The sequence below is a fragment of the Pezoporus flaviventris genome, unplaced genomic scaffold, assembly GCF_033815535.1.
Source record: "Pezoporus flaviventris isolate CSIRO_AGI_PZ_B2104156 unplaced genomic scaffold, CSIRO_AGI_Pfla_v1 ptg000006l, whole genome shotgun sequence".
NCBI classification, from domain to species: domain Eukaryota; kingdom Metazoa; phylum Chordata; class Aves; order Psittaciformes; family Psittacidae; genus Pezoporus; species Pezoporus flaviventris.
This window is the reverse complement of record NW_026892554.1, coordinates 5,342,658-5,365,136: the sequence shown is the minus strand read 5'-3', so window position 1 is coordinate 5,365,136 and position 22,479 is coordinate 5,342,658. Positions and strand designations below refer to the sequence as shown.

Genomic DNA, 22,479 nt, shown 5'->3' with positions numbered 1-22,479 from the left:
GTTTAAAATTCATTTAAGAATATTTGCACCAGATCCAAGCAACAGAGAAGTGAAAAACAACTAACACAACACAGACAACATTTGTAAAGTCTGGAATACTTTCAAGATGTCATAGGCTACATCTACTTTCTCAAGGCAGCTGCAGCCACAGGAGCAGATCAATAGGTTGGAGTAGTTGATGCTAAGGCTTCTTTATATGCACTACAGGGGAGGTAGAGATTGTTTTAAACTTGATTTAGCCTGAATCCCTGAACTGAAATATCTCAGAGTGTGATTCCAAGCTTTCTGGAGGTCTAGTCATTGGTTTGGCCTCTTATTCCTGTAATAGGAGTTGGAGAACATTTGGCACATGCCTGGATCAAAGCTTCCAGTTTAGTTTTATCCAAACAGCTTATGTACTGCAAAACCACTCTGCAAACTGAACCACTGCACAGTAAGTGGGACAGTCTGGGGGATTTGCTTCAAAGCTGCATCACTGCTCTGAATCACAGCACTGATGTGGATGCAGTCATAAAAGCCTCCCAAAAGGCAATTTAAAAACAAGCATCCCAGAGGAGACATTACTGGCACTTCCTGATTCAGTGATAAGCCTGTTTTTTTCAGGATGAAGAATTTTTCTCTAATAGCTTGATCTTCTGAATGCATATATTCTAAAACAACAGACAATGTGTCATTAGGATCCAAGTAACGGATCTACACTCATTTGACTTTTCATTCCAAATTTCAGTCCACTAGGTTTTTTTCTTCCTGATAAGGATCAGATAAAATGCACAGGAAATAACAATATTCTTTGTGCAAGCATATATTAAACACACGTGTATGTACTACATACGCAGACTATACTGGATGGCTAGGAAGTATACAGCAGTGTGACATGCCAACATTTTCTCTGCCAGGAAAATGTAATAGACTAGGTGTATGCAGGGAGTTTTCCCACTCTACTATATTAATGCTTCTAAACATTCATGAAAGGACCCCTGAATCTGAACTACTAAACACAGCAATATTTTGTTCAATCCAAGTGTGTAAAGCACTCTGATTGAGGAGTGAGACTTTTCAGAGAGCCTGGGTGAAGTGTCTAGGACAGAAAGAAGGTAATGTAAAAAACAAGATGTCATGATAGAACCAAGACATATATTTTGTTATTTTCTTTTCTTCCTCGGAAAAAAAAAAAAAGTAAAAAAACAGTAGTGCTTTATGACAAATAAAAATTCAGGGAGATTGTTTTAGTCCCAGGTTCAGTGGTGGTTGCTTGGTTGATGATTTTTCTTTTTCTTTTTTCCCTCAAGATAAAGACATTATTATGATGGTATTATTACAGTGATTGTCTTAAAAGCTTTCTTATTCCCACACAGCATTTCTACAAATTCTTTCCCTCTCTCTCCACTCACCCTGTCGTTCCCCTCCCAGCATTAGGGCTTCTTGGAATTTTTAGTATTATTTTAATTATTTGTAAGAAAAACACAGTGTCATTACATTCAAGTTTTCCCTGATGGAAGTTGCAGAGATTCAGGGCTACAATCAGTGCTTAGGTGAACAGATGCAAAAAATAAAGAGTCTATCCTAATAAATAATAATAACTTCTAGCTAGTCTGAACTATTTTTCAGCATCTCTTTGATGTTGAAGGTGTCTGTGTGGTATCTTCTGAGATGACAATAGTACCACAGCAAGGGAAATTAGTTTAGCTTTGAGTATAGGATAACCACACACTGCTCTACCTAAACTTAGACAGATATCCACAGAAGAGTGAAAAAAGGTCCCAGGAAATGAGGAAGACTCACCCTCCTCTTCATCCTCTCCAACAGGCCCCAAAAGCCAACTGAGCACATAAAAGATGGAAGCTGGTTTTAGAAGAGCTAAAACTGAGATTTAATTTTGTCACCCTTTACCTCCTTGGCTGTACTGTCTCCTGCCTTAATACTCATTACAAGCACCTCTACACATGCATTTTATTAGCAATTACCAGCACCCCAGTGACATTTTTGGGATCACAACTAATGAATACGATGGATAGGTACATCTTCACATGCCAAACAAACTGGTACCAATATTCTACACTGTATTTCAAAGACATGCACATTTTTGCCATTCAAAAAATAGGGTCAAGCAGGTATCTATCTATATTGATAAACCTAAGTATTCATACCTATATTTCTTGATTTCTGTCTGATACATTTCTGTTTGACCCATCTTTTTTTAAGTTTCTCTTCTGCAAAAAGGAAGCTCAAAGAGGTGATTTTTACTTACCTGCATCCATGAATTTTGCATATGCATATCAAACATTTTCAGAGCAAAGCCTGAATGATATCAAACAAAGCTGACCCTCACAAAGTGAGATTAATACGGACCAGTGGAAAGGTATGGAAATTCACTGAGTTAATGGTGAAAGAGACCATATGTCCACTGACACCTTGACTTGATGGAATGCCTCTCCATAAATGCTTCCTTAATGCATCCCGTTGTGCATAGGTGTGGGATGACGTATGGTCTGCCTCCATCCTTTCATGAGCTTTCATCTTTTTCATTTACAAGCCGTGTGTTCCTATAATGAAGATTTTTCTGTTCACCAGAATATTAAAAGAGGGCAATTAGGGGTAATTGTTCAAAAACCTTTGTTAGATGCACATGCACGTCTATGGGTAATATTTGGAATTTGGCAACTATGGGAATGGTTTTGCCAAGACTCTCTATAAATCAAAATATAACTCTTCTTTCTTCCCTTTTAACACTAAGGTTCAAAGCATTTGCAAAGATGATTACAACTCTACAATCTCTTTTAAGCACCCTACTCTCTGATATGTTCTGATAACAGCAGTTGCACATTTCTTTATCAGAACAAAAGAATTTCTGACAGTATTATTTTTATTATTACAGTAACCCCCAGTCAGTTCCACATCCTTAACAGTAGGGCCCAAATAGACAAGCAGAATATAGGAAGACACGGTCCCTGCCTCAAAATGTTTATGATCTAATTTAAGACAAGACACAACAAGTGAGTATAACAAATGTTCAACACAGACTTGAAATGTAAACATACAGTAGATAGGAAAATGGCCATAAATTCCTGTATCAAAGATAACACCTCTCAAAGTCTCTCACACGGCCACTGTAACATGAAACATGTCAAGAGAGACACAAATAGGGAGGGGAATGTACATGTTGGTGTTGCTGCTGAAAATTCAAGTGAAAACTAATACAAACTAGAAACTTTTTCTGTGTGATTTAGGAAATACATTTAGGTCTAAGAAAACAAAATATACAAATGACCATTCATGATTCAGAGTTGGGATTTTTCTCGTGTGGACTCTCATGTACAAACATTTTGTAGCTGATACTAAATAGGAAAATGTGTATGCTTGTGGCTGTTCTTTAGGTTTATGTCATCTAACATAGGAAAGACATCTGGAGTGCTGGTTTTATTGTTTGTTTATTGCTTTATTGTTTTGTTTAAAAAGGTAATATTGCCTCCTTTGGATCTGGTAGTGACTATAAGCATACCAAACTCTGATCCTGCGATTAGAGCAGGGGAGCTGGATATATGTGGCATCTAGGGAGGGACACTCCTGAACTTGCCCATATTCAGAGTTGTTTTAGGGCCATGCTCCAAGTCAGATCCATGGGCAATGCCAAAAGCAAGCACCTAAGCTCTCTTCAGCCACCCTCATGCCTAGATTTACCACCCAGATACATTCAGATGGTCAGTCCACAACCAAGTCCCTGTTCCACCCAGGACCTCTCAAAGTGAGTATGACGCACCTTATACATGTTTCTAGCTATGCTATAAGTTGCTGCAATGAAACTCAAAGGTCGTATCCTAAATTGGTCTGAGTAACCAAGTTCAGAGGACATCACTGTAGGAACGGTACTTTGCTCTGGCAGAGTATTTGGGCCATATGCTTCTGTGTAAATCACCTCTCAAGGTCTTGGAATAGCTGCTTGTTCTGTGATCACCCTTCCCTCTCTCCCTTCCCCTTGTCTGGCGAACAATCATAAGCCTCAAAATCAATAATTACAGAGACAGCTTTACCAACAGGTAATATTCAGGCACACAGGTTCCAAATGTAAACATAATATAGGAAGCAAAGCAGGTGTGAATTTATCTCCTGAAGATAACGCCTTTCAAAGTCCCTTTTGCAGCCTTAATAAAACAAAACACACTGAACACCAAAGCGATTGCATAGCAGCCTAAAACAGTGTGTTGGAAACATCCAGGCTGCCTAGGCTTAGCTCTGATGACCAGCAGGCATTCCTTGGACCTTCCCACTTCCAAATTATCTACAGTGAGCCCCACACTGCTTCCAGTGAGAGCTCACTTAGCTGAGCCCTGAGATTCACGGTCTGTGTTGGGCTGGATATCGAGATTACAGATTCTGCAGCAGTTTTACTGCGGGGAGTATTTCTGCTCTTGGGTTGGACTAAATTTCCCCTCTGCTGTTACCAGGCGCTCTGCTGTGAGGCAATTCTCTGCTCAGCTTCCCTCACCTGCCTGCTAGCAGCCTTCACCGCATAGTGTTTCATATATAAATAGAAAACCCCACTGTGCAAAATACTCTATTCATCCAGGCGCTTGCATGCTATTTGTTATTGATAAATATCAATATTATCATCATTAACAGAGAAGAAAAATTACCATTATCTATTTAACTGGCTGCTTGTACAAAAGGGGTTGGTTTGTTGGTTTGGGGTAGGGTTTTTTTTCTGGTTTTGAGCTCTAATATGAAAAGACTGAAGGAAATAAGAAAGAAAAAGGATCACTACACCATATGAAAAACTACATTCAGTGTCTACAAACAAATTAAAATCAGATATGGAAAGAAGTAGCTTCCACAAGAGAGGATTAATGAGCATACACACTGGCCAAGTTCTGCCCGTAGGTGAAGTCAATGGAAAAAAACAAGTGCATATTTTTGGCCCATTATGTCTTTTCTTACAATGTTTTCTTAATATAAACCCAAATCCAGGGACCAGATCTACTCCAAAATCTTTCAAGTTTTCTCTGGAGCAATATGAAATCTTATGGAAAATGATTTCTAATATCACAGAAAACAGAACACGTTCAGTACCACTGGGAGCACACTTATTTCACACAAATGAAAGAAATAATCCCACTCATTCTAATTGGAGAATATTTTTCTGGGGCAGTGATTTTGTCAGCTGTAAAAATGATTAATGTCGTAATTCAGCAGGATACTTAAGCACATGTTCAGTCAATTCCTATTCAGCAAAGCATTTAAGTACTTAACTTTACGCACATGCTCAGGAATTTCAGCATGTGCTTATGAGCCAGCTATGGAAGCGTATTGCATCAAATGACAATGACACAGAGTACTACCAAGAAGGTTTCCAGCCATTGCCCAGCAGTCGTGGCTGTGATACACTGACTGCAGCTGCATTTTGGCATCTCCCTTCATCTTGCCATGGGATGCTCTACATGCCCTATTAAATAAGGTTTGACTATGAAATGGAGCCTAAGGCAATACTTTTTGTTATAGACATAATATGTAGTGTTTCAACACCAGTGACCACAAGGAGCCTAGTCCCTTTTCTAAGGGGGTATTTTCACAAAAACCTTCTTAAAAGCAGGTCCTTTTAAACATTGATGCTTAGAAGCAGCATCAATGTGGAGACAGAGACAAGCTTGCCACCCTGCACCTCTCACTCTCCCTCCTCTTAAGCGCACCCAGCATCTCACCTCTTGTTTGCACGATTCCATTTCCTTTCCACACCAATTACCGAGCCGGAGGCAGCTTTGGTTTGAGTCTTGCAGCAGGCACAGCCCCAGCAGGCAGGATGCATGTGGTTGGGAGAGGCTGGGCTCGGAGAGCGGATTGCACATGCTGCAAGCACAGACACGAGGAAACACATTTCTCTCCCTTGCTAGGGGACATGTGCAGACACATGCCTGTGGCTGCAATGACAATATGATGTAAAACAACAGGATTTGTGCATCCCCTATAGATAGATACTATTTGAGAAGAGCATGGCAAGCAGTGAGAGCAGTGGAAGGGTTGCTGTCATTGTGGAGGAAAATCCCCACCGGCGGTGATGAAGAGTAGGGACAGAAAGACATTGCTGGGGGATGAGCAAGCATATAATTAGGCAAACAAAAAGCTCTGGACCATCCAGAAAGAGCCAGAGCAGAGACAAATCTACCATCTGCCAAACTGATTGATAGCAGTTACCATTTTGATGTCCAGATGATCATAACATTCCCACATCTAACCAGATGGACCCAAATGTTTCACTGTATTTTTTTTTCCCATGGGGTTGAAAACACAAGTGTCCTCAGCGCAAAAAATGTAACTATCTTCAACCAGAAAATCAGGCAATAGAGAGGGTAACAGCAAACTGTCTAAAGCAAAGAGACGTCTTTTTAAGAAGATAAAGACTAAAAAAGAAGTCTTTTGAGAAGATAAGTTTTTACAAAAGCATGAGAGAAAAATTCATACACGTTACCACTGACCACTGTGAACACTTTAGCATGGGAAGTCTGGAAGCAGACTGATGTTTTGTTACAGGGTGGGTTATTTTTTCCCCCTGTTGTTCAGACATCTGTTGAAACCAGAGCTGGATAAATACTTTCGATTAAAGTTATACAGCCTAAGCATTTCACCACATCTTTATGAAGTTTTGAGGAGCAATAATTCCGAACAATAAGTTTCCTCTTAAACTGTGCTTACCCACATGTGTATGATTGGAAGCCATTTAATTTCTTTGAACATGTATGAAAGCAGGTCACCGATCATGCCTCTAAACCTTACTGCGAAACCTGTAAGCACACAAATATATGTCAGGTTATACATCAGCAATCCACTAGAAGCTCTGTTGGCAAATTTCTTACAATTGAAGCCACAACCCATCAGTGAAGACAAAGCTACGCTTCTCTGATGGACTCATCTTAGAGTGGTCAACAGGTCCTGGAGTAAAATTAGGAGTACAACCCAGCTTTAGCTTTTTAATAAGAGCAAGAAAAATAGCACCTGTAAGTAACGCAGGGAAAATGCAGCATGAAATTTAACACAGGAGACTTTTGGCATGAGAAGCTGAGCTACATAGTCGGGATGGGTGGCCCAGCTACAGATGCACACAGAAATATTTGTCTTTGACATGCCTGATGGAACACCAGGAATGAATAATTTCCCAATACCTGAAAGAAAAAAAAGGATGCAAACTGCCTGGTTTTAAGGGAGCAGCTACAGACTAATAAAGATAAGTGTTTTATTGTGATAGAAGCTTTATGAAGTGCAAGAGTTCTATCCTATAGATGGTGTCTAATATAAAACACTGAACAGTTCAGTTTGACGTTTGACTCTTCCTTCCCTAAACACTGAAAATAAAGATAAAATTTCAAAGGGGACAAAAGGAACATAGCCATATCTTTAGTAGTTCTGGTCAACCTTTGCAAACAACTTCAGCAAATACTTTGATTTTCAAAGAGAACTTTTACTTGGAAACCTTATGTCATCCAGAAATATACCTAAAACTCTATCAGGATGATAACCATATAAATCAGAAAACATTTGAAATATATAAAATTAGTCTTCTCTAAGGTAGGTTTTCATCCTTTCACCAAAAAAAAAAAAATAATTTGGCACAAAACCCCATATTATTTATTGAGGTCAATCACTGAACAGGAAAAAATAGTTTTAGCAGTTTTATTGAACAGGGTAAGAATAAATGAAATGTGAAGAAAAAGCCCAGCCTTAGATATGGGATAGGATGGTCACTACTGAGGGAAACAACGAAGTGCAAAGATCAAGATTCCAAGAGGAAAAAGCATGGCAGAGTAGATGAGGAGAGAGATGGGACACAGGTCTGTGGGACAAGAGTGGAGGAGACAGTCTGATTTCCTAGAGGCAATACGGAAGAAGCACAACAGAACTTCTTTGTTTCAATTCTATTTTAAAACCACCATCATGTCTGGGTCACAAGTTAGCACACCCTTATAACTCAAACTGGCTCTACAAGTTTTTCACTGCTTTAGATTGTTACTGTGTGTTACTTTAAAACCAGTTTTTCCTGTGGTCAACAAAAAGTCAATGAAAAAGAACAATACAGCTCCAATTGCATTTTTGGTCTGCAGTTGATAACATTGTTTGAATACATTTGCACAAAATCATTTCTTGTATACTTCTCTGTTCATATACCTATTCAAGTTAATGATGAAAAACTGCATCATTAGTGGACCTACTGGCAATAGTCTGGTTCTTTATTATTATTATTATTATTATTTTATTATCCTTCCTAATATAAATTTGGAATTAATTTGGTTTCTTTTAGAAATTGTTAGGGCAATTTCAAGTATATCCAAAACCTGCTTTAAGTGGAGATACCTTACATAGGCAAGAGAATTGTTAAAAGAGATTTTTGCAGAAGGGCAATTCATGCCAGAGATTCCTAGCACTGAATTCATTTTCATAATGTTGATTGTACTTGTAATTAACCAGTTTCTTAAGAAGTGCAATAAGTCTTCTTGCCCCCTTCCATCCTGCTAGTTGACCCAGATGAACCAATGTGAAGAGTCTGCACAAACTGTTTGCAGAGGTGTTTAACAGACCGATCAATACAGACAGGAACTTTCCAGAGAGCACAAAACCACATAAGTCCATAGTAAGTTCCATTAAAACTTAGGAAACTTTCCTTCTCCCCTTATACTGGTTACCCCTATGTATCCATCATTCGTTCCTTTCTTGCCCAGTGACAGGAATGCCTTCCACTCCTCTCACCCTGCACTTCATGACTATATGCCAAAGTTACAAGACTTCATACAACACTTCTATTTTTAGCACTTAGCTGCTAGTTCTCATTGCATTTTCTGAGCAAGATAACATCTTTTTCTGGAGTTTTGATATGGGTTTGTTATTATTTCCAAACTGATGAACATGGCTAGGATTGGTGGAATCACCTGCAAATAACATGGGCTGTAATTTTTGGCATTTGCTGTAACTGAGCAGTTATTTACTGATATTTTTTCCATTATGAACTCGCTGCGAGTGCACCTGCAACATTAGCAGATATATGGTTTGCTTGCTGTGCCAGTTACAGGAGGTAGCACTTAAACAGTGAAACACAGCGGGTTTAGCTTGTTTGTACTTATTTTCCCACTTATTTCCCACCAGTCCCAACTGGTTTAGCAGCCCTCTTACATTTAATATTCCTACAATGAATTCCATTCCAATCAAGTGATCCTTAGAAAGCCACTGTCAAGGATCATTATCTCAGTTCTCCATGTTTATATATGAATGGAGAACCAAATAGAAAGCTTAAGTTCTTTGCCTGAAATCCCAGCACAATTTAAGGCCCCTTTGAATTACCAGGCTTGCAGTAGCAGACTGTACCCTGGCTGAAAGTGGAGTTAAGGACATAAGGAGCCCTCTGCGGGTCCTCCATCGTCAGGTCCTGCACCTTGGTAGTGGGAGCAGAGAAGGGGCTCTTTCTCTTCTACATACCTCTTTCATGGAGATGTAGGTCTCCTCACAGTCAGCCCGATGTGAAAACATGAAACTTATGCAGAAACCCAATCCTGCTCCCTAAGTTAGGATCAGGACACAGATCCCTGTAGGATTCCACTTTTTAAGAGAATTGTTTTGCTTAATAACATTTGAATTTCTCCTTTCCCCACTCCAAGGTCTGAAAAGTCCTGTTAGCTGCCCTGACAGCTTTTCCTCCTTTCTACCCATTTAAACTCAGGAACCCCCTCACCTCCCTGTCCTCTCAGCTGCCACTGTCCAAAACAATCTCCTGAAGGATAAATTCTTCAAGAATAATAGACTTTAAAAAGGCCATGAAGATAAAACTTTGTAAAGAAGGAAGAAAAACCAACAATGGAAAACTGCCCTATCTAGGTTAAATACATATTTTGGTATACATACTATTTACGCAATAGAGCCTAATGGCTTCTTCAAAAGCCATTAAGGTGTATTAAGTAAATACATAATTTGGTACGTGAGCCAATTTTGAAAGCACATTATTCTGTTTACAGTACATTCTTTCAGGTCTGAAATCTACTCTTCTGAAGGGCCTGAAGAGTGACTCACAAATGGATCCTTAATCCACAGCAAGGAAATCACCTCCTAAAACCAGACTGGCTGTCTTAAAGTTTACATAGATGGTTGGAAAGAAAAAAGAATCCATATGAAATATTAACCAGCTGAGTGCTCTCCAGTGTACTGAGTCTATGGGATAAAACATACCACCAGCGATATTCTATCCACCTAATACTGAACATGCCATCTGAAATACCACTGCATGTGAGATCCACATGTGAGGGCACGCACTCAGATACAGCAGAAGAAGGTTTAGAGGAGTGCTGCCTTTCGTTGTGAAGTAAAATAAATGAAATGAAAAGTAATGTTTCAGGAAAGATCTATTTTGTACTGCATAGTATGTGAAGTGATGCAATAAATGACAACAGTAATTCCTTTTTAGGGATTCATTCAAGCTAAGGCTGCAGATCTAAATACTCAGACTTTCAAAAAGTTTGGACTTAGGTCTGAATTTCTGAGTTTAAGTCAGTGTAAACACACTACTTGTCTCTTACATAGAAGTCTGCTTACCTGTGCTGAGTTCTCCATGAACCTCCCAACTTCCTTTTGATGAGATGAGACACAAATACCCTTTCTTCTTACTGTGTGCATTTTGCAAAAGGAATTCTCATTTCATGACAAGTGTGCACATCACTACATAAGCACAACTTGGCCCAATCCCCAGCTGCGCCTAATGATTTAAATATCAAACAAAAATAAGGATAATCCATATGCATTTCCTGGAAAGGTTATGGACTTCCTTCCACTGAGGGCGGCACACATGGCAGTAGGTTAAATACTGAAGAATGAGTAGCTAATCAATCTGTATTGTGACAGAGGGAAGAAATATTTGGTTTTGAAAGTCATGACGTGGGCTAAGAGATAAAATATTAACCTTCTGATCTGTCTGAGCACAAGTTTGGGAGCCAGGCAGTGCTGTGTTCCAAATCCAGTTGTCCAGAAATATTGACCTGTTGTCTTACACAGATAACTAGTTATTTATCCTAAAACTCATCACGGTAATGCCTGATATACAGAAGTACTATTTGTTCTATTCTACAGGTGGGAAACTGAAATAGAAAGAGATGAAATAACTTGCATCAAGTCACATAGGAAGTTGTTAGAGGATCTGGGGACCAGATTACCTCCATTTTGCCTCAATACCTTGATTACAAGGCATTCTTCAGAAAGGTCACGCTGGTAACAAAACAGTGTATTAAACCAGACGTGATTAAACCGAACATAAATGATACATACTAATAGAACAGATTTCTTTGTCTGAAAGACAGGAGAAATTTAAGACAAGGAATGGGGTGGGAGGCCTATATTGAAGGAATAATACTCAATGTTAAGAAAATGAAGTCATAAAATCTTTGTCAAGCATTGCTCAACTCTTCAAACCATATGGAGCATGACTGTTGGGCTTCATATAATGCCCCAAATGTTTTTCATTTTCTATTCCACCGTTCACAGCAAAGGCACAGTGCTGTAATCCTGTCCTTCCGTTAACTACCAATTGTTTCTTCTGCCAACCTTTTTGCTTTAAAATATCATTTTTTTATGAAGGATAATGTTATATAGTGGAAAACTGTAAAAATTTTATGGATAGCCTTGGTGCTGAGAAAATGCATTCTTTCAACAGTTTTATTATATATATATTTTTTTGTCCATTACACATTTAGAGGGTTTTCTCCGTTGTATATATGTGTGGTTTATAGTTCATTCTAGACAAAAGGCATTATGTTAACAGTCCTATCATTTAGAACTTTAATTCACTATTATGTTTTTACCTTTTTGTGGAAAGAAGGGTATTTTTTTTCCTTCTTGGTAGTGTTTACAGTCGTTAATAAGAATAATAGGTGATCCTAAAAAGGGTTAGGTGTGAATAATCACTCAATGGCTCAAATGTGTCTCTGAGCCACAAGAACAAGTGTGGCGATCCAGCTCCTAACACATCAGATGGGATGATTTAACTCCAGTATGAGGCAGGCTTACATGTTGTTGCCCTCAGTCAAATGTTAACAGGTCTTCCAGTCTCTGTGTTTCCCCCAAGTCATTTCAAACATCTGTTAACCAATTCTAGCTCTTGTGACATTCATTCACAGGTAAATCAAGAAGAAACCTAACCATATCGGAGGAATGAAATACATTTACTTCAACTCTAAGAGATGCCTATAAACTCTCCTTTGACATTGCTTCCTACAATCCAGCCCAGTTCACTCTTTCAAAGATTGACATTTCTTTGCTCTACATCAGGCCTCAAGCCTTTAAATGTCAGTCTGGACTCCAAAGGTCTACTTATAACCTCTGATGGTTCACAAGCACCCTACCTTTCTTTGAAGCTGAATTCTAAGGCATAGCTGAGCTGCTGGTGCCACTTCTCCTTCCTGCGTGCTCTGTTGAACAGTCCAGTCCAATGCAACATGAGCCCACAGAGGATTTCACAGTGGTAACAGAGAGATCTAGCCCAGAGACAGCTAGGTTACTACAGTTAGAGTGAAGCCAGAAGATGAGAAACTGAGACAACAGAGGGTCAAGAATGCCAGTCATGGAGTGTGACCTCCTGAAAGCCTCCTGTTATCCGAGTTCTTCAGCCAAATGGTTTTGAAACCTTTACAGTGATTAATGGGGTCTAATTTGACAAGAAAATTAAGAACAAGTTTCTTTTTATGGTATGGGATTTTGATATGATATGGTCCTTAAGGTTTCAAGCAGCTAATCACACTCACAAGTAATTAAATACTGCAACTTGTCTTCTTTCTTCTCATCATCAGTTGATATTTGCAGCAACACAGAACAATTGCTACACTTATATGGTTGTGAGTTATTTTTAGCTCCATTGTTCATTGTCTTTTATACATGTTACTTAATGGGCAGTCTCTGAGCACCATCTTTCCCCCTCTAGCAGCAAAACAGTCCATGCAAAACAGTCATGGCAGATAAATCCTTTTTTTTCTTTTTTCCATTATCACCTGAGGGAAGCAAAGGACTTTTTGATCATAAAACCCAAAAAACCTTGGAATCAAAATATTACAGAAGCCAAACAGTATACTAATAAACAGAATACTAATAAACAGAAGCATACGTTGATAATAACTATGATATACTTTGAGACAAGTTAGCTTGAATTATTTACACAATGGTCTGAAGAAAAAAATTCTTCATCAGCCCAGAATATGAATTTGTGCATATGACCTTAAAAATTACTCACAGAAACCTGTGAAAATGGTTTTTACTCTCTAACAGCTCAAAACATTGCACTATTTACCACCAGCAGCTCTTCTGCTACCAGACACTGAGGCACGGAGAAGAGGCTTGTCCAGACTCATGGGCAATCCTAGTAGCTAGTTGCTATATTTTCCCTACTAGCCAGAATTACCTTTAACTTCTTCAGTTATGTAAGTCCTTTAGTAGCTATTCCTGCTAGCTGCCTCTGCAGCTCTATTTTATACATTGAGTAACTCCAGCTTTCTGGAGTGTTTCTGTTATTTCAGAAAGGATGAGGGATGTCCTGAATCCACACAGGGTCTTTATCACTAGGATATTCTCTTCCATCTTCCTCTTTCACCTTAGTGCTGAAGGCTTTATTAGGATGGGTGCCTCAATAGTGACAGTCTGGGGCTTTTCACAAGAAGACATAACAGAAGTTTGGAACAGAAGCATGCAAAGATATGAAATGGATGTAAACCAAACTCAGCATGTTTCACTCAATCCCTCTGTTTTTTCAAATGAACTCAACAGTGGTTTTGCACCTGACTGATGATCTTCCACCCATTGCAGGAGGGAATCAGGCCTCCGCTTACCTAAGCACACAATGACACAATGTCAGACTCCACTAGAGCAAATACTGGGCCTGGAGAAAGGTAGTGCAGCAACTCAGATGATTGTGTTGAAGTCCCTTCTCACTTAAACATGCCCTCATGACAACTGTTCTACTTGCTTTGTGTAGACAGGAGCTATACCTCGTGATGATACATGGGGACCATACTGTCTGATAACCAGTTTCAGGAAGCTTCAACCTCTACATAAACAAGTTGACCACAAAAAAACTTAAACACAGAGATGGGGGACACCACTGGGTTTCCTACCAAGGGGCAGCCAGATCATCAAGAAGAAATTCACATTATAGTTAAAGTAAATGGAGCAGGACCTTTGCTGAGGGAAAAACCTAAATTTCCATTTGTACAAGAAAAGATTTACACTATTCAAGACAGACTCTAGTTATGTGTTCACATCACTGAAGTAACAGGAGTTATAAATTGTGAGTACCCAGGCAAACTGTTCTCAAATAACCTACAAGCCAGACCAGAAATTATTTAACTAATAATTTGAAATGACAAAAAAAAAACTAAAAAAAGAGAAGAAACCAGCAGAGTATCTGCAGACCATTCATAAACAGGGGAAAGAGATTAAATGTCAGATAAATGATTCATTATGGATTATTCATTCAGCCTATATATGAACATGTGACAGGAGAAAACCAGTTATATCCATTCTCTACATTTTTGCTTTAAGTGAGCATGCTCAGCACAGGTTATTGTTTAGCCGGGTTACAGAAGCACTTCATAAGAAGGGTTTCCCCATTTATCACTCCAAAAAAAATTAGTATTAAGAAAAAAAAAAGTGAGGACAACAACCCTTCTGGAGTCTGAGTACATATGTTCAAAGTAACTCTGCTGTATAAGCCAACAGAAAATTGGCCCCCAAAATGACTTATAAAGGGATTTTGTAAGACATGAACAGAACAGCATGGGCTCTGGCTAGGCAAAGAATTCAGAGTTGTAATAGAAAACATTTATTTGGCTACAGCTAAACATCCCAACACATGTTAGCATTTGCTGCCAATATGCTTCCTAATTAAGAACAACATAAAATCATAGGAAATCCTGTATCCCTGTCTTCATGCACTTTCCTTGTATCTTTGGTGTCCTGGCTCTGTTTCTCAAGTATAGGCTGCACAACAGAAAGGTTAATTCAAAAGTAATGTTTTGCCAGCCATTAACTGTGTTGTCATTAACAAGATTAATGTACATTCCACTATGCATCACCAAGTGCAGTCCCCCTCCTGCCCCCACCCACCCTTTAAACAACTGCTCCTATTAAAACCTAATGAGCACAGCACAATTTAAAGAATAGCACCATTTTTGCTGGGCAAAGTGTCATCTGTAAACCATATAAAGCTGCGGGATTATTATGGATCTAATCGAAGGGCAGCTGAAAAAAAATCTGTTCTCTCTTGGCTTACAAAGTCTTGGCTATGTTTATACATCTTATCACAATGAACAGATTTCAAGACAAAGGACAGACTAGTATCTGTTTTTCTTCCTAGCCCTCTCTTTCTTCAATCTCTACTCTTTCTTCATCTGAAACCATTCAAAGACTCCTGCTGTGCACAGTCCCACACCCAGGTTACCTCCAACTCATCATCCAGTGATTACTGCACAGATAAACAGTTGACTGGATCCTTCCAAACAATCATGAGATACATTTTTTTTATAAGCTGCTCTTAATGGACTTTAATTCATCAGCATGGATGGAGCCTGGACTCTCTTGGCCAGCCAAACTCACTCTGTTTTTTCCAGCGGAAGCAGCAAACAAATTGCTGGGCAATTATACACAGTGCTCCTCCTTTGTTTTCCTATTGAAGCGGCCACCAGTTTGGAGATCAAGAGACGAACCATGAGACACTTCCAGGTTTTCATCAGGATCTTGAGAATTTTCGGATTTCTTTCTTTTATTTCCAGAAAATCCATGCTCTCTTCCTTGCTCTTTCCCAGCTCAGTCGCTTTACATTTCTGTTCCCCCCACAATTTCTTCTTTTTTTTTTAATCTATTTATTGCCTGTTTTTCTTGGCTCATTCTCACTTTCCATTTTTCATTATTAGTTCTTTATGATCTTCTGTTTCCTTTTTTTTTTTCTTTGTCATGGCTGCTCTCCCAGTTGTTCTCCTCTGGGGCCCTGAGTTTCCCTTAGCTAATGAAACAAGAGCTGCCTACCTCCCTTGCTTTTGCAATCCAGCTGTTTCCTTTTTAAAATATAAACTCATCTTTATTCAGTGAAGTTCCTGTGCGGGGTCTGATCCTTTAAGAGGAGATTGCATTTTGTGACAGCAAGAGGGAGGGCAAAAAATAAACTTTGCTAGAGGAAAAGCCCTTTGGTAGAAATCCAACCAGCTTGCTCTTGAGAGTCAGAGCCTTCTCCAGTAAAACTGGGTCGTTATTTTACTTAGCACCTCTTGGTACCTTGACATTGCAAAAGTCTCCTTGACAGTCTCCCCTCCCTTTTCCTCCTTCAGCTCCTAAAACCTCCCACCTTGAAAGCTTAACGTTTCCTGGCCTCTGCGAAAGTGCAGTCTAACTAACACCGCAAACCTGGATTTTATATGATTAGTTAGTGAAAACTTGCCAACTTTAGGTGCTGCCTGCCAAGTCAAGTCAATTTACTGTGATGCTTTGACTGTGCAAGTAGGCCTTAATCCCCCTTTAATCTCCAGTGTACCCTTGACATCATGGAAATTACTTACAAAGCTAATGTCATCAGATGATCCATGTTAGCTATTTCAGTGAATGTTCTTCTGCACAATAGAGCAAGTTTACCTTGTAAGACACAGGCCCCAAAATATTTTCACATAATGAGCCCAGCAGATATCATCTTACAAATGGGGAATGAAAACTCCTTCTTCTACACTATAACTCCCCAGACCTCATGTGACTTGGAATTTACATGCTAGCCAAGCATCAGGTCAGTGTATTTTATTTCATGTCTGACTGATTGGATAAAGAGATTTACATAGTAGCCACAACAGCTATGAGTTATTGGGAAGGCAAGGCTCCTCCTGTGCTGAAAACGTTTGGTCAACAGAAAAAATTTCTATGAGAATCATTTTTGATAGTATGTTCTGCCATCAAGAGCATAAAGGAAATAGAAAAATAATGCCATGCTGTGCGTGTGGCAACCAAGGTGAAAATCAGCATGTCTAACAGCAAGGAGCTAACTCTGTTATTATTTATTGATTTAATAATAAGGACTTCCATTTATATAGTACCCTTTATCTCAAAATGACCCAAAGTGCTTCCTACAGCCCCCAAAAAAATGATGTGCAACTTACATAAAAGGATCGTTTCATCCATTACAGGAGTGTTACCAGTGCTGGAAAAGGGACAGGACATACAGCAATCTTCTGGGCAGCATGTGCTTAGGCTAAGACCTGGGTTTAAGACAGGAAGTAAAAGGAATACTACATCCCCTCACATCTATAGGATGAGCTCATGATTTGGAGAGGAGCAAGGTCACTGGAGTCAACTATCTCCTGTAAAAGAAAGCCTAGAGGATTTGTTTTAAAGGGCTGCAGAGGTGAAGCTTGCTTTTGTGTCAGGAGGGTAGTGCTCTGCATAGGCAGTTTGTGATTAAGGAGTGACTCATTAGTGTCTTAGAGGGAAGAGGAACACTTATGGATGTTCCTTCCTGGATCACTTAAGAGACTTTTAGGAGTGTCTCAACCCATCACCATTCTACCTCTTCCTCATTTAAGTTTGACATTGCCCTTTGGAAGGAGATACCTAACATTCATTTGTGCGGGAACGGGACCAGATACTTCACTTGTGATACAAGATGAGAAAATAATGCACAGAAGAACATATATGAGCAGCCAAACCCTGAGAAAAAACATGTACATCTATCAAAATGTAGGTGTAAAATGTTTTACATGCTCTGCATCTGTCTACAGCATTGCTTCTTCACTTGCAATGTGCAAAATTGGATGTGAAGTACCAGTATTTACATTATTATTACTATTTTATGCTTATGTGCTCATTTTACAGTATGTATTATTTTATGTTCTTGGCCCCTTTGCCAACGTTTCTTCAACATATGTCTCCAGTCAACTAAAACTTGGCCCACTGTGAGAGTAAATCTCTTTTCTTCCCAGGCAAGTGGCCCCTGGGACAGAAAGTGAATGTTCCATGTCAAAGGACCTTACAACTTCTGAGGAAAAGAGCAAGATACGAATTCAGACTCAAAGTTTACACTGTGAATAGGTGCCTCCATCAACAACACTAAACCACGTCATCTTGTGAGAGAAAAGGGAAGTCAAAATTAACCCGAGCAGCAAAAAAACTGAGAGGGGATTTAAAGAGGAAGATAAAGTTCAGCCACCCTATTTGAGACTTATCTAATACACTGAGCTAGCAGCCTCCCAGGCTCTCACAGCAATTTTTAACCAACAGATGCAGCCAAGCTTTCAGTTTTATATTGCCGTCATAACTCATGATACACAATCTTGGGCTGTTTTCAGAAGGTCCATAGAACGAGGCCAGCTTGCGATTTCATACTGGGGACTGTAGCACTGCTCTGCTGCCAGCACCTGTGCCCGACATCTGATCTTAGGGCTGGAGTACATCCTCTCCCCCCTCTTCCCTCTGCAGGACCGGCTATGCCAAGCCAGCGAAGAAGCATTCCAGCAGATTATGAAGTACAACTATCTTGGCCCTCGCAGCTCAGAAGAAACTGGACCTTATAGGAATTTCACACGCCATTCTCATGGATCTAAAGCGAGCTATATGGGTAGGTCTGCAAGGCAGTTTCTGTCCATGTGCTCATCTGTGACCATGAGATACGCAGATCCCTAAATGCTATGATTAGGTCAAGGATAATGGCAGGGACAACTGCTGCGTTGAAACATGGGATCAATGAAATGAGCGCATTCTTAGAAAAGGTGGCAAAGACGTAAATGGGAGTCACTGATGGCTTGGATTACTGAATTCATACAAGAAAGAGTGTACCAAATATAAGGGAGAGAGGCAACGTGAAAACACATCATCTCGAGTACTGCCTTAGGAATATTAAGGCCTCTTAAACAAAAGCCTTTTTCTCTGAGTCAGGCATTTGGATAGAAGGAAGTATGAGCCTAAACTCTTAGCTTCCACAACTTTAATCCTCCTGGGGCAGTGACAGGAACGAAACAGTCTGTTCAGAAATTCCTCAGCACTGTCATTCTTTTTATAGATCCCAAAGAGATGGAATGAAGAATGGAAAAGAACTCTGGTGTCACAAAGTGCACAGGAAGGGTCACAGCAGATCAGGGGACTGAAAGGAAAAATATAAATTCATCTTCTCCTGAACTGTAAAAAAAAGGAGGAATAAAGAGAAGTTCACCATCCTCTCCCAAAGGGAGAGTGTGTAAACCCAAAAACAGTTCCCTTTATTTAAGGCTTCTTCCTAAAAAACTGAAATACTAATTCCCCACAAAAAAAAAAACCCGCAGCTCTTTTAATGGGAAGCCATGGGCATCTCCCACCACTTTTGGAGGTCAGTGCTTGGAGTCCTGGCTGTCAGGCAGGTGTGCTGAATGCAATTAGGGGCAGTCCCATGAAAGGTACTCGGACACCTCGCTTCCTTTGAAGTGCCTCAATATCTTTGTGGATGTGGCCTTTAATCTTTGCATGACCTGCAATCTCAGCAGAGAAATAACAGTCCCTAGACAAACAAGACTTCTGTCTGAGTCAGGGCAATTCCAAGGATCACCACTGAGAATACTGGGAGAGTGGCCTGTTGTGCTGTTTCCAGCCGCTTTTAAATACCCAGCTAACATCAGATGCACACCGGCCTCCAGTGCCAAGCTAAAAGATAGGAATGAAATCCTATTAACCAAGGGCATTACAGTCATTAAATGAACCACCAAATGCCATTTCGTTTTGAGGAGCAAGGAGAAGGAGATAAAAAAGGAAACTATTTCTCATGAGGGAAGGGAATTCCCTATTCTCTCAGAGCTAAACTGGGCTTCAGTGACGTCTAGCAGAAGTTTCAGAAGCTGGAACTACAAGAAATGACATGTGGGGATTTTTAATCTCTTTTTTTTTTAGTGCAAGACTTCATGCTTGGTCTTGTTTGCAACCCTGATACTTTATGTTCCCTTGTGCCCTTTAATGCTAAAGGTACTGATAGGCTTTATTGTAATGCAAACAGAAAGCATTCCACCTGCATCTGTCAAAGCATTTAAAGATTCTATTAGTCTGATGTTTTAATTGTTTTTGAGATTAGGAAACAGCAGAGCCTTTGTTCCCACGGCTTGGGTGCTCTCATGGAGAAGTGGTGGAGATTGTTTGGGTTTTGTATATTGAGGGTGTTGATATGACAGGGAAAGGAGCATGACTCAGAACAGGTGATTCATAAGGGTCACTGACTAAAAGCCAATTTCCTTGAAAGCTCACGGCATTTTACAGATCAGGAATAAAAACGCTCTGCCGGGTTGTCCCTGCACAGTAGCTCTGTGGCCACAGTGCTCCTGTTCCACCCGTCTATCTGCTGTTGTCAGCCAAAAGTAGAAATTATGTTTGCTCACAGTTCAGGGCTGTTAAATTAGGAGCAAAGGACTTTCCCCCTTGGATTTTATGCCAAGTGAAGTAGGACATTCAGATCGATTATGGCACTTTCCAAATGTCAAAACAGGGTTGGAGTGGGATGAAAATCAGTTTACCAGAGAGAACAAGAACAGAGAGGGATCAAAAAGAGAGAAAGAAAAATGCTGGGAGGAAAATGGAAACCCAAGTGGGAAGAAGTAGGGTACCAAATGGTCTCCACTGGGCTGTTAAGGCAAGAAAGCTAGAAATTAATGAACAAGGCAGTCTGAGTGTCTCTAAAATATTTCATGAGGAGGCACCTAACAGCAAAGATTGGATGAATCGGCAATTGTTTGGCTTGGTGTGACAGAGGTGGGTCCTGGGTCAGACTTCCCAAATACCACCTGGAAAGATCAAATAATACAAGTAAGACCAGACCTAGCTGCTGTATGACACCTCCTGGTTTGCAAATGTATCCCTGAATTCCAGGATGGTCTCTCCTTTTTCCACACTAGTCTTTTTCTACAAAATCCAAGATGCATTATTTCACATACAGGATAGTCCAAACTAAAACCATTTTGAGTGTCACTTAGCATGTATGCATGAGCACCCACTGGGATTTGTTGCTAGAAATGTCTCTCAGCCACTATCCAGCCACAAGGAGGTTTGCAGCAGAGCAGGCACTCTATGGAGTGGCATGGCTAACTCACCTTACTAGTAGCAATAGACTTTTTTCCCTTCGCTTGAGACATCTATGAGCTTATTTACAGAGTCAGTTAACAAAAGATAACCTCCCATTGTGCAATCATCAATAAATCAATTGTGTTAATACTATCTTGGAATGTCCTCCACTATTTACATTAATATTGTTGACTCTGGGCACTTAAGAAAGGCAGCACCTTCAAGTTTCGCTTGATTATGGGTAAATGGATTTTGTAGTAGCCATTAATAAATATAAATTGTTTTGGAAAATATTTAAGTTTGTCGAATTTAACCACTTGCTGAGCATTAAAAAGTACCCCTTATTGACCACATTTGACAGCTACTTCAAGAGAGACAGTCCCTTGTTGTGAGATTATACTACTGCACCTATGTATTTTTGTTGGCTTACTATTCTTACAGCTCCTTCCAGCTGTGAAGTGTGGTTATTGACATAAACATATAAGTTAAGACTTAATTAAGCCATCTAACTGAGTAAAGTGCTCTTCTGTTATTTGGCAGACACCTATCCCAAATAGTTCACTTATCCATAGGTGATGTGTTGCTGCATTGACTCACAGTGAGCAGCACTTTATTCCATGAGCAGTCCCACTGATTTCAGCTCTATGAGTATGTATGGTGCCACATCCATTAATGTTCATCAGCACAGAAGGGTCCGTTAGTCATGCTGAATTGTGCCTGCTTCCATAGCAGAATGATTTATATCTACGGGACTGCTCAGCATGAGCAAGGACAGCGGAATGTTTCCCTAAATAGACAATATATAGGCATAGGAATGAGGCAGGGTCATGTTAAGGAAATCTGATGCCCACAGTTTGTTCTGCAAGGACCTGCACCCAAAACTTTAGCAAGAACCTGCTTCTTTTGAGACAGAATATAATTAATGCCAAAGGATAATTTAGATTTTGTTGCAGGCTGTTTGCAACCTCAGGCAGATGACATAACCTGGCTTTTGGTAGGTGTGTATTTGAGGTTTTATTTGTACCCTTGATACAGTAAGAAATGTACTACTTTTTTCATGGCGTGGCTCCAAGACAGACTTAAGAACTACTTTTTCAAGGACTAAAGAGGAATCAGGAAAGGTGTTTAAAAGAAAGACAACTGAACATAGCTAGTGTAATTTTGATGTCACATTACCTCTGAGGTAAGAAATCAATTATTTCACTTATTCTCCAATTGCTTCAGAAGTCAGTAGCCTTGGCAATAAATTGAATATTATGCTGCCAGAGACAGCATCTTCCTTGTCAAGCATCTAGCTCCATTCTTCTCTTGATGATGATTGGTGACTTTAAAACTCACATGACTTCCAGATAATAAATGAAAACTGTCATTGTTCTGGGGCTGCTGAGATTCATTTTTTTTTCCCCTTTCCTCTGCTTTGACCTCATTGTGATG

The 22,479-nt window shown here is 39.7% G+C and overlaps 1 long non-coding RNA gene across 3 annotated transcripts in view; it reads right to left on the bottom strand.

Annotated features, from left to right (window-relative positions):
* LOC133265842 (uncharacterized) overlaps positions 1-22,479 on the bottom strand; it is a 113,944-nt gene that overhangs the window by 5,000 nt on the left and 86,465 nt on the right. The window contains exon 9 of one of the 3 annotated variants that reach the window (XR_009742148.1): positions 14,799-14,979. The exons of the other annotated variants lie outside the window; for them this stretch is intronic. This is a non-coding gene — a long non-coding RNA (uncharacterized LOC133265842). Of the gene's footprint in view, positions 1-14,798; positions 14,980-22,479 lie in introns of those variants that run through there. 3 annotated transcript variants of the gene reach the window in all.